Source organism: Caretta caretta, chromosome 8 (assembly GCF_965140235.1).
Source record: "Caretta caretta isolate rCarCar2 chromosome 8, rCarCar1.hap1, whole genome shotgun sequence".
Lineage (NCBI taxonomy): Eukaryota > Metazoa > Chordata > Testudines > Cheloniidae > Caretta > Caretta caretta.
The window spans coordinates 93958071-93966044 of record NC_134213.1 but is presented as its reverse complement, the minus strand read 5'-3'; positions in this window follow the sequence as shown (position 1 = coordinate 93966044).

The following is a 7974-nucleotide window of genomic DNA, read 5'->3' as shown; positions in this document are numbered from 1 at the left end:
TTGGGATCTTACGGATTATATATCAGGTACAAAATGGTGGGCAGTGTACTTAGATGCTAGAGGAAGTGCAGCACAAACAACTAGCAGTGCCTTTGGCCAATGCCCTGGTCAGATTGAGAGGACACTTTGTTTACCCAGTCCTTTGGGAATGCACAAAATATATTAAAAATACATTTTTAGTAGATCAGGAACATCAATATGAGATCAAGTGTACTTTAGGATGAAAGGACAAAGCTAACGGTGCACAAGCTGAAGGCTGTGATAGATGCTATTTGAGATTCAGCTGTTCTATATTTTTGGGAGTATAACTGGAAAGAAACATTCTGAAAAAGGCTGCACAGAATGCAGAGATATGGGTACCATCTGCAATGTGCACATATTTGGTGAGACTTTGATTCAGCCAGAAGTTGGCCATAGATCCAGCTAAGCCATATGAGAGAGCGTAAACATGAATGTGGTAACAGCTAATGATGTGACCTAGCTTTGTTCCCTTTGGCACGTGTTGGGCTAATGTTTTTCCCTTCTCCAGAACCATTGCAGTATAGGAAAAGGTGCGTAGTTGGCAAGTTAGCAAGCTCAGGCATAAATGTTCAGGGTATGGATGTTTACAACTTGTTGCCAGGTGCTTCAAGTAGCCATCTAGGTCAAAGATACAGGGTCATTTCAGTGAAAGCACCAAATTCAGCCACAGCCGATAATAAAAAATAATAATAATTAATAATAAATCTGATCTTTGATTTATTGTATTGATTTATAGACCATCTGTCACTGTATCAGTTAGGGGGATGTGAAGATGTATATCTATATCTAACCTTTCAAAACAGCCATGAAAATTCAGAAGGCCATGCAAAAATCTGCTCACCTACCTATTCAAAAGTGATGGTAATGAATAAAGTAATTTTATTTTACTCATCTGTCTAAAAATAAGTACTCACCCCACTAAAGTGGGTGAGTAGAATTGAAGCTAGAGTATGGGACAGGACTTAGAAGCTCTGGGTTCTATTCTCAGTTCTGTCAATGACTTGCTGGGTGACCTTGGTCAAGTCACTTCCTAACTCCATGCCTCAGTTTCCCTAGCTGTGAAATGCGGCGAGTGTTACTGACATCATTTGTGAAGTACTTTGAGATCTATGGATGAAAAGTGCTATATAGCAGCTAGGTATTATTAGTAGTATAGAAATGCCTAAAGATTGACTCCAGTTGCCACAGGGAAGGTATGGAATTCAGACTGGAGGAAGGGGGTTCACATTATTAAAAAGCTTGAGAACCACTGCTCTATACCACTATGGAAATGGCATACCTGGCTTCTCAGTGGTATAAAACCTTTGCTTCTAGTCCCATGGGATTGCAGGATATCATAATGTGTTTGTTTATCCTTCAATCTTGCATTCCTTTTTTTTTTTTTTTTTTTTTTGGCACTTATTCAAGACTGAATACAGCAAGTGCTTGGATCTCAGACCAGTGTCATTTACAATTTCCAGTCCTTCAGTGGAATCCTTATCATTGGAGGTTTTTAAGAACAGGTTAGCCGAAGACCTGTCAGGGATGGGCTAGGAATATGTGGCCCTGCCTCAGCACAGGGGGCTTGAGACCCCATCCCTTCCAGTCCTACATTTCTATGATGGTTCCTTGTGACAGAGTTCTGAGACCCATAAGGTGGACCAGCACTTTGGTCGCTGTACATCTAATTACCCCCCCCGTTTCCCCCGCAGGGCCTGATTGAGGAAAGGAATGACTAGTTACTAGATGAGCCTGGACTGGGGAGAGCTAAGGAATGAATTAGCTTGTTAACTGCAAGAGTAGAAGCAGAGAACGGGAAGGAAAGGCAAATCTCAATCTCTTTTCTTTCTTATGATTGTATGACGCTGTAAATAAGAATTACTGCATGGAACTGTGACAGAGTGGAGGATGATGAGAAACAAATAAAGTACATAGGAGTGATCACAGAGTGGAGGTTTCAGAGTCATTTACAGGAGAAGACAGGAGTGGTGGGCTGTGCTGTCACTTCCTGCAAAATGTAATTCCCAGAAATTTGCCTTCTACCTTGGGCACTTTATTAGTTTGAGCATTTTCTATTTGTATTAATGTGTGTTGCCGAATAATAATCCTTTGCACTCATGTAGCATCTTCCATGAGAGAATGGCAAGATGCTTTGCAGAGGTTAATGAATTTCTCCTGCCAAAGAGGTCGGGAAGTATTATCTCAAGTTCACAGATGGGGAAACTGATGCATAGAGAAGCTGAATCCTGACCAAAGTCACACACAGACAGTTTCTTGGCAACTGTTAAAAGAATTCAATAATCATAATGCCTACTCCCATTCCTTAACCGCAAGATACCATGAGAAGCACAGCAACTTAGGTGTAAGCACCTCAGGGCAGAGGCCATGTTTCCCATATATCTGTACAGCGGAGCTTTAGCATACTGATAGCATCTAAGATTGTTCCTCATGTCAGCCTCTGGATGCTCCCTAAATACATATAATAATAACGTTTTAACAAGCCATGGGGCAGATCCGCAGCTGGTGTAAATCAGCAGCTCTCAGTGGCAGTCATTGAAATCCACGGCGCTACTCCGGTTTCCCCCAACAGAGGATCTGGCCCCCGTTGAATTATTGGGCCATTGGACAGCCCATGGAGTGAATTTCACTACTTTTCTCGTTCATCTGCGTGCTGAAGTTGCTCCTAACACACCTTGACCAGAGGCAGCAGCAAATCGCTCCGCGGTTCAGCCGAACAAAGGCCCTTCTCAAGACGTTGTGCGGTGTCAATAACGCGGCAGCCCTTCACTTCGCACGAAGCGTTCATGGCAAGCCTGCAAAGCGCAGGGCGTGGGAGCAGCCTGCCCGCGTTCACGTTCTGTCCTGCTGCGCCGGATTGCGACAGCCCAGCCTCGCTGCACCACGGCACGTACTGTAAACACGGCTCTGCGCTGGCAGAACAATGCCCGTCTCGGGGAAGGGGTGACCGGCTGGGTTACTGAACGTCCAGAGAGTCTGGAAAACAAGCCCAGGTCCCCTTGGAACGGTGCCACTTTCCGGGCTCCCACCAAACAGCCCAACGCCAGAAAGAGACATGTGTCTCAGCAGTCATCAAAGGGTTAAAGTTCTAGGGGGGAGAAATATCTTCCCCACCATCCATCTCTGTCTTCAGGCAGCTCTGGTTTTGCATTCCTGTCCCCTAAGCAGGGGCTGTAGTGACATGAGTGAACAGACGTGGGTAAACATATAATAATCTTTGAAGTGAACAGTGTCCCATCAGAAAAGGAGCCTTTTGGTGACCTGTGCATAGGGTTTTTTGTAGCGTTAGGTGGGGGATCTAGCCAGGGGCAAGACACCTTTAAAAGTCTTTATGATGCAAGTGAAAGTAAAGTGTATTTCGGTGAGTACCAAAATCCCCTGTGGCTTTCTGTTGAGTGTTGTCCCCGCAACAGGTGGTATAAAGACAGCAGAAAAGTTATCGTCAAAGTTTAACTTTTTTCCCTCAGGCTGAGCTGTTCTCAGACTTATTTTAGCATTCAGATGAAAAACAATGTATTTAACTTGTTTGTTTTGTAAGATTTTTTATTTTCTCTGCTGTGCCCTCCCTCTTATTGGGTGTATAGATTTGCTCTTCCTCTCGTGTTGTTTTTATACACATTGAGCACTTTCTTAGGCGGGTGTCTTCCAAGCCAAATGAGGGTGTTTCCAATTCTTATGGGAGTTCCCCTTTCCTCCATGCACAGCAGCTGGGCAGTGCACTGCTGAGAACAATAGAAAGGAACATCAACAGCCTTGGTAAAGCTTAATTGATAGATGTACATTAAGTCTAGAACTGCATGACACCAATAGCTGCCCAAATATAGGACAGCGGTTTGTTTTCTTGGTGTTCCAGTTACACAGGTTTAGATATAGTGTGTACTTAAAATTTAGGCATTTTGGCCCAGATCCACCATAGTACTTAAGCTCCAACTTTCAGTGCACTCAGTGGAAGTCTGGAGCCTAAATACTTTTGTGGATCTGGGCCTTTATTGACCTGAAAAAGACCTGAACTCTAGCCTACTAATTAAGTTATTATATAACATTTACAAAAAACACACATTTACAAAAAGTAACCTGCCCCTGTGTAAACAAGTATTTGAGTAACAGGGACACCTAGAGAATGGATATATATACCTTTGAAATGTAAAGATGGAATAATTGTTCCTAAAATGTTAAAATGAAAAATTGGGAATAAATTAGCCAGACAGAAGGTTTTAATTAATTATATACAGAACCTATATATATGGTGCCTACCTACTAGTGGTGAAATATTGGCTCCATTGAAGTCAAGGGCAAAACTGCTATTCACTTCAATGGGTCCAGGATTTCATCCAATTGAAAGCATATAGATACAATCAAATTTTCAAAAGCATCCAAGATACTTAAATAAGTGGTCAGATTTTCAAAAGAGCTCAGCTACAAGAAACCCTTTCATTTTCAATATCTGCATTAGAATTTCTTTTCACAAGACTCGGGGTATTAACTCTTGAATCCTGGCCAAAATTCCAACCTAGAAAGAATGTATCATCTAAATTCCGCTTTTGGTTTAGTTTGTATCAGGTATCCTTTGGTGTAGTGTTGCTGTGTTCTATTAAAACAATCACTGTGTTAAAGACCTTGGGAATCATCTGGATGGAAGAGATTGTAGACAACTTAGACACTCATACCATCTCAGGGAAAACCCAGAGTACAATAATAAGAAACAATTAGGAACAAGACATCAAAGGGTCTCAGTGTGAGTCCCAAGAGGAAAAATACAGCTTACATTTGTTTTGATGTTGTCTTACATAAAGTTAAAGATGTGTGTGTGTGTGTGTGGGGGGGTGTTCTAGGTCACCACCTCAAGGGGTGTGCACTTAAGACAACACAATCACAGACTCCAAGATTTCCCTGTGGTTTATTTTGGTTGTAGGGCCGTGAAGATAAGACACATAATTGTACCACATACATGGCGGTGCTATCCATCTGATAAATTGCACTAACCATGCACCTTTGACCACCTTGCCTACACTCTGTCTGCTAATCTATTTCCACCAAGACTACTCCTAGCATTCCAAACCCTTGAGAAGCTTTAAAAAAACAATCACAAAAATGTTTTTCTTTCTCCAAACGTGGAATTCTCCCCCCCCAAATCATTCTGGTCTGAGGCACAAGATGGGTAACTTTCATTCCTGAATTAGTGACAAGTTTGAGGCCCAATATCTTGTGACCCTTCAGGGCTAAGTATGGGGGATTTATCCCACTGGGAATCTGAGAATCCCTTTCCTTTCCAATGAGAGGACACATGTATTTAGAATTCTGATAGCTCACAATTCATTGGTCCTTTAATTTGTAATATTGTTTTAGATAAGAGTAATTCTAGGTCATTTTTAAAAGCTTTTACTGTGTTTTAGGCCTTGGCTATATTGGGAAAATGCAGTATGTTATAAAAGGATGTTAAACTTGATTATTTAAAAATGTGTTAGCCAATTATGGCTAATCCACCTTTGCCACCACCAGCTAAATCATTGTTTAACATCACTGATTTGCATCTACACAAGCTGCTAAATCATGTTTAACAGGTTAACTAATGTTTTAAACAATATGTTTGCTAATATAATACATTTTCCTGATACTGTAGAGAGTTTCAAGGAAGTGGAACCCATCCCTGAACTCTACTAGGCATGTGCAGTGCCATGGAGCATTAGCTAGGAATCTTGCTCTTGCAAGAGGCCTTTTACTTTTTCAGATATGATCTTAGTTTAGCAGCTACAGTACTTTCCTCTCTGGAAGGCCTGCACAGCTGATCTCAAGATTTTAAAGAAGTATGAGTAAGGGAATAGTACCGTGGTGGTGGAGGGATACAAGGTATACTACCAGTAGATTTTTAGAGTTTTGGTAGCAGATGGGGACAGATCCTCAAAGGTATTTAGTCTCCACCTAACTTCTAGTGATTTCAGTGGAAGTGAAGAGCCTAAATACCTTTGAGGATCTGGCCCATTGTATCTAAAATTGTTTTCCTGTAAAAAGATTTCTTACACGGTGGTGACTCCATCATGGTGTAGTATAAGGATGTTCTAGACACTTGTTTGGTGTGCGCTACATAACTCTCTTGTGGCTTTGACCCTTATGAGTAATGCACTCATCCTAAGAAAATGCAAGCTAAAAAACCTTTACACTGCTCCATTGGGTTCCTTCTTTCTTTTCTTTTCCAAGTTCTGATAGCGCTTGTGTACACAACAACAAAAATGAAACACACACCTCGCAGCTAATGGATCTGATTGAAAATGAAAGAAAAACAGCATGAAGACAGCATGGCTTTTACTTTGCAGCTCGCCACCAGCCCCAGCTATGCTACTTTGCGCACTGTACAGAGGAGGGGGACTGGAACATGGGTCTCCTATAGGGGTGCCCTAACGACCAGAGTTATTTACATGCTGTCTGTCTCTGGCCCAAAGACTGCTCCACTATGGAGAAATACTTGGAGAGAAATAGTCATTGGGCCAGAGAGAGAGAGAGACAGAAGGGAAAAAAAGAGAATCCCTCTGAAGCCTGGTGCTTAGGGCATCCACAGGGGACATCCACGGTCCAGTTCCCCTCTTCCAGTCACTCTTTTGTTATTTATTCACAGTGGAACAGTGTCATCAGGAGAGACTGCCCCACTTCAGCATATCCCATAACTCAGCAGTGAGAGCATCCTCCTGATGGGTGGGAGACCCTGTGTTCAAATCTTTTCTCCCCTTCTAGCAGAGAGAAGGGAATTGAACTAGGGTTTGCCACATCTCAGGCAAGTGCTCTAACCACTGGGATGAAAGCTATAAGGTCAGCAGTGCCCCCCTTTTCCGCCCCCTCCCCCCCGATTTTGAACAGCACCCGATCTGGTAGGTGGTCTCTGAGCACGCCTGTCAGATTGGGCCCTACTTAGACAGCCAAATGCCTGTCTTCTCTGTCTGTGACTTGCTGTGGGACTTGGGCAGGAGTTGGACATCTGGATGCCTAGAGGAAGGCAGCAGTGCCTCTGCCCAGAGGCAGAAACTTACAGGGAGAAACTTCCAGAGGCAGAAATCTACAGGTCTCAACAGAAGTCTTATGACTCACTGTGGAGCTGAAAACTGGGACTCTAGGGGCCTAAAGCCAAGATTAGGTTGCCTGAGTCTAGGGTTTAGATACCTAGGTACCTTGGTGGATCGGAGCTGAAGTGTTTTGAAAATGTGTGAAAATATTTAATTTTGAAATATTTCATCAACAATTTCATGAAAAATGTGAACAAAGGGGAAACACTTCCCCCCCACAAACTATAATTATTCTTAACCAGCTCTAATTTTACAGCAGTTAGGACAAGATTTTCATATGTGCTAAAGCTAGATGCTGAAATAAATGGCCTGCGTTTCTGATTGGATGAGGATCTTGCAGCTCCTGTTAAAATCAATGGAAACTACAGTTGCTCAGTGCCTCTGGAAATCTGGGCTAAATATAGATTAAGATGCCTGACATTCAGCACCCACTCTTGAAAATTGTGGCTTGACTGCCTTAAAATGTAGCATTAAAATGACATACTGTTCTCCCACCAGCCATCTGCTTTTCCAGATTTGAAAATGATCGTTTAATTAATTAAACTTCCCTGCTTCCTAAAGGTGGTGAGGGCCTAATTCAATAATATTGTAAAGTGCTTTGAGATTCTCAGATGGAAGGTGTCAGAGAGATGCAAAGTGCATTAGCATTGGTATTATGCAACAGCCTCCCTTTTGAAACTGTGGAATGCGTGTGATCCTGACCTTGTTTCTGGAGGTGTTCCTTTACCTTGATAGTATGTTTTCCTGCAGTACCAAATATGGTCATGAGGAAATACCTGTCTTTCTCCTTATAAGGGTAGGGAGCCACTTCCCAGGCTCACTGTCAGTTTTATTGCTGGTAGCAGTTACACAGCTCTGTTTAGCCTCCTGCCTAAAAAGGCAGTTCCTGAGATCCCTAATCTCC